Source organism: Montipora capricornis, chromosome 11 (assembly GCF_036669925.1).
Source record: "Montipora capricornis isolate CH-2021 chromosome 11, ASM3666992v2, whole genome shotgun sequence".
Classification (NCBI taxonomy): domain Eukaryota; kingdom Metazoa; phylum Cnidaria; class Anthozoa; order Scleractinia; family Acroporidae; genus Montipora; species Montipora capricornis.
In genome coordinates, this window is record NC_090893.1 from 3,575,787 (window position 1) to 3,580,786 (window position 5,000).

General features: G+C 40.6%; 2 protein-coding genes across 12 annotated transcripts in view; one reads left to right on the forward strand and one right to left on the reverse strand.

The window, feature by feature from the left end:
- LOC138024689 (uncharacterized) overlaps positions 1–5,000 on the reverse strand; it is a 49,094-nt gene that overhangs the window by 36,741 nt on the left and 7,353 nt on the right. Inside the window, exon 1 of one of the 5 annotated variants that reach the window (XM_068871911.1) lies at positions 2,936–2,985. The exons of the other annotated variants lie outside the window; for them this stretch is intronic. The gene's annotated coding sequence lies outside the window, so the exon portion shown is untranslated. Of the gene's footprint in view, positions 1–2,935; positions 2,986–5,000 lie in introns of those variants that run through there. 5 annotated transcript variants of the gene reach the window in all.
- LOC138024696 (uncharacterized) overlaps positions 1–5,000 on the forward strand; it is a 94,987-nt gene that overhangs the window by 11,966 nt on the left and 78,021 nt on the right. The gene's annotated exons all lie outside the window — the stretch shown is intronic.

A 5,000-nucleotide genomic window follows, 5' to 3' on the forward strand; every position in this document is an offset into this window, starting at 1 on the left:
CGTCTTTGAAGACGCGCTAAAGTAGATACTTCATCCAGACCCATAATGCGTCTTGTGTAATGCGTCTTGTGTCCGTCTTTATACTAGACGAATTTGACAGACGCAGAAAAAAATGTTTGCCCAAGTTCGTCGCAGACGAATTATGCGGCTCTAGTATAAAAAACGGCCATTGTCAACTATCTTTAGTCTGCTTTTGGGTCTCAGTTGTCCTTCAGTCTTAGGGCCGATTCACACGGTGCGAGGCCTAAGACATGACTTACGATTATCGTAGTGTTTTAAAACATGTTTTAAAATGCTGCGACATTTTTTCTGACTTACACAACAATCGTAAATCATGTCGTGGGCCTGTCGTAAGCCGTTGTCGCATGCGACAAAAATCGTACCGTGTAAATCGGCCCTTACAGATAGCTTTCACGTTACTTCATCGCCGTCATGTTCGAAGGCAAAAACAAAAGATCTGTCATTAGCTCCTTTTCAGTATTCGTCCACAATATTAGGGCCGTTTATACGAGAGAAAATAAGCCGCAGCTTACATAAGACGCGAACAGCCCGTATAAATGGTACAAAATCTGCGTTCACGGCTTTCTCGAGCCGCGGCTTATCCTGGCCTGGGAGTTTATACTCTATAAATAGTTCCTTTCGCGTATTATGTATGCCGTGGCCAGAGTAAGCCGCGGCTTATTTTCTCTCGTATAAACGGCCCTAATATAGCAATTGTACGTTACATCATTATTGTTATCTGTTTAACTAGAAATTGGCTGCAAACCGTGAAAGTGTTTTTTTACCTTAGTGGATTTTAGTGATTCAAACGAATGTCCAAATGGTCGGTTGTCGTTCGCGCTGAATTCTGAAACTCTGTTAAAACCACGGTTCACCGTGTGTTGTTTTTATAATGTTGAATTCATTCAGTTGGAAAGAGCTTTCAACTGAATCTTTTTGCCAAAGTTTTGAGTTGTGTCGCAGCACAAGTCAATCACGAGTTTAGAGTTAACTTTGTGTCAAGATATACATTGATTGTTTTTCAAGTTTCTCTTTGTATCACCTGTACATTAATATTGTCCAGGATTGAAACTGCTAAGGAGAGGAAATTTGGATCCCTCACTTGCACTTCGTCAAGGCAAGGCAAACAACATTTTTCGCCAGTTCTAGGAGGGAACTTACATTCATGAGCCGTTCCATTTTTATCCTTACCCCCTAAATATAGCAGAAAATCTAAGTTCATTTTTGTGGACGCCCTTGGAAAGATAAGATACGAAGCCTTGATCGTGATGTTGTCAACACCTGTCAAAAAGTTGCCCGATGGGAAAAAAATCGGAACCCGTGATTGCAAAAACTCGATATTCCAAGGGGAGATCCAATGGCAGATATTAAATATACGTAATTTTAAACAAAAAAATCAATTACGTAATGAAACGTTTACCTTTAGATATCGCGAAACACGTTTCGGTTTGCTTTCGAGTCTTCCCTAAAATTCCTTGCTTATAACCTTTTTAACCAAAGACAATCAGAATCCATCCCTCATCGAAAGAATAAAGGGCGTAGTTTCTAAAGAAACTGTGGTGCTGCGTCGGTGGGGAAGAAGTACACAAAAATTTGGTTTTATCAACGGAGTTGATAATGTAGATTGATCACCGTACAGGAATTCCAAAAGCTGATGTTTCGAGCGTTAGCCCTTCGTCAGAGCGAATCGAGGAATTATGGGTTGTGTTTAAATGAGAAGCGTTCGTTAATTCCGTGGGGATTAAGGGTGCCGCTTTGGAAGATAAATTTTGTTTCCATATTCTTGCGGCTTTCCGTCGTACCTAGATGTAGGGAAAGGCCGTAGATAGCCATGTGTTGTTTGGAGTGGTTAGGGAGATTAAAATGACGAGCAACTGGCTTAGATGCATCCTTGTCATTCTTCTCAACATCGCGAAGGTGTTTGCGGAATCGGTCGCCTAGTCGTCTACCTGTCTCGCCAATGTATAATTTATTACATAACGTACGGGTTATGCAATAAATGACATTTGCGGAGATACACGTGGAACGATCGGTGATCTTCAGAGATCGCTTAGGTCCCGATATTTTGCTAGTTTTAAGAGTGAAAGGACAGGTTTTGCATCGTGAACGCGGGCATTTGAAAGTGCCGGGTTGTTCGTAAGTTTTGAGTGCGCTTCTAACTAAAAAGTTGCCTACGTTTTTGTCGCGTTTGAATGAAATTATCGGAGGTTGCGAAAAGATTCTACCAGTCTCGGGATCATTTTGGAGTAATAAATTAATTAATTACTCCAAATGATCCCGAGACTGGTATAATCTTGCCATGTTAGCCATGTTAATTAATTAATTACTCAAAATGATCCTGTACCTGTAACCTGTACGTTATGTAATAAATTATACATCGGCGAGACAGGTAGACGACTAGGTGACCGATTCCGCGAACACCTTCGCGATGTTGCGAAGAATGACAAGGATGCATCTAAGCCAGTCGCTCGTCATTTTAATCTCCCTAACTACTCCAAACAACACATGGCTATCTGCGGCATTTCCCTGCATCAAGGTACCACGGAAAGCTGCAAGAATCTGGAACAAAATTCATCTTCCAAATCAGCACTCTTAATCCCCACACTATTAACGAACGCTTTTCATTTCACTAATGTATTCCTATTTTCCGTGTTGCTCCTCCTAAATGTCGATTCTTTTGTCAGTCTTCAAATGAATTGTTTAAGAAGTAAACCAAGTAATTGGGCAAGAAATGTGACGTGTCAAAATGAAGTGCGACCTGCAAAAGAAACCTTACTTTTCAATAAAGTTGTCATGTTTTTTTTTTCTATTCTTATGGGAATTGATCATGGTAGCTAAAACATAAAAGACAGCGAACACTTAGGCAGCCTCTGTTCAAAATTTGACAGTCTTACCGCGTGAAACTAAATAAGATGTAGCTCTTGTTTACGTTTACCTGTTGAGTCCGGATTGCCTTTGTCGTGTATTCTACCGGTGCGAAAGACATTTGTTATGATTATGGTGGACGGCTTCAGTGAGATGTGAATTTTATGCAAAAGATCTTGAGCCGAAAAGATAAACAAACGGATCACTTTGCGAAAATTGATTGGCGATGGATCTCAGTGACTCTTAATAAAGGCTGCAAAAATATTTGCAAAGCAGCGCTATTTACTTATGGAAGTTTGATGAATCGATGCCAAGTTTGTACACTTTTCTTTTGGAAAGCTGGTATTGAATGCACAACTGCTGATAAGCGTGAAGGCTCAGAATATAGCGCCCCGTTGGCGAAGAAAGAACTGGGCTGAAAATTATTGGATGATTCCAATGGATCTTGATATCAGCAGGCAAGTCAGAAATTTAAAGAAAACGACAAAACGTTTGAAATTACAAGACATGTTTCGACAGAAACTTCTGTCATCTTCAGTTGATTAATGTACAAAGCGTTAAGTTGAATTTATAAGTCGGAAAAAGTGCTCATTTTGCCAGTAACAACGGAATGTACATAAAACGTGACAATGTGAGAATTGAAAGGATAGTTTTAGATTGTGATAGTGATTGTGCAACAATGGATAATAAATCCCGTCGTTGTTAGTTAACGTGAAACGACTGCTGACTGCTTCTTGTTGAAATACTGCCAGTAATAGCATGAAAACCAACAAATTTCTCAAAAAACATTCGGACAAAATATGTTGAAACATACGTTGCACCCTTCACACAACACGCACGCTACAGGTTCAACAGAATGTACGTTTTACAATTAAAACAATAGACCCTTCCACGGTTTTTGACGCCATCTTGGCTGGAGAGCAAACACGGCTAAAATCACAATAAATGTATGGGAATTTGGCCGACTTTGAACCGCTGTAGCGCCGCTAAAAAGAGACAGATTTTCATCTTTTGCCACTACTTTAAATACCTTTATTGATATCATTTATTAAACAGAAAATAAGGCCATTGAGGAAGGTACGACGTCCGTAAATTCGAATTATAAATCTCTTCATGTGGCTTCTAATTTCGCACCCTGCTAGCAGAGCCTTTCTTTTGATGGCTCGATTTTGGCGTTCTCGAGAAAGGCTCTGCATGAATCGAGTAAGATCTTTATTGAGTATGCGCTGCATGTTGCCAGGATGCAGTCTCGAACCCAAGCCTAATATGCCAGATCCCGCCGCCATCTTGGTTTTTCATGGTACAGCGGGCTCAATTATAACCATCGGTTTTGTCATTAAATTGACGCTCGCACTGGAAAAACCGGTTTGACGAGAGAAAACAAGATTGACCAGTCCAGAAGTTCGGGCTGCGGCGGCTTCAAAGAGTTGACGCGATTCGGACAGAGCCTCCATTTCTCCTCCTTAGGAAAGAAAAAGACAAAAAGAAGCTCTGCTCGCAGGGTGCTAATTTCGTGGCAATTTGCATGATTTTGATTAGAAGGGTTTGTATGATATATTGATATATTGTTGAATTATACAATTCGGAACTATCGAGAATACTAGACTGCCATGCACCACTCTCAACCCGCAGAGTTACAGTTCGTCCTGCTGCACCATGGTACTCCAATGAAATCAAGACTGAAAAGAAGAAAGCTGGAAAGGCAGTGGAGGAAAAGTCGACTCCCATCGGATCGTTCGAGGTTCACTGAACAAGGCCGATTAGTTAATCGACTTTTGTTGTCATCTAGAACTGGTTATTACTCTCAAATTATCAATGAAAATCAATCTGACCAGCGAAAACTTTTTGGAATTGTCAACAAGCTGCTTCACACGCAACCTGACTTATCTTATCCACTTCACAGCACTCCAGATGAATTAGCTAACTGTTTTATTAAGTTTTTTGATTGATGCGATTGATCAAAACCTGGTTAATCGATGTCCACATGACTTTTATGTCCGTGAGGATACCCTTATGTCTTCCTGCAGCCTGGACAGTTTTGTTGATGTGCCTATTGATGTTCTGTTCTCCATTGCTCGACGGATAACAAAGAACGCCTGTGACCTTGATCCTCTTCCTGCCTGTCTTCTGTCTAC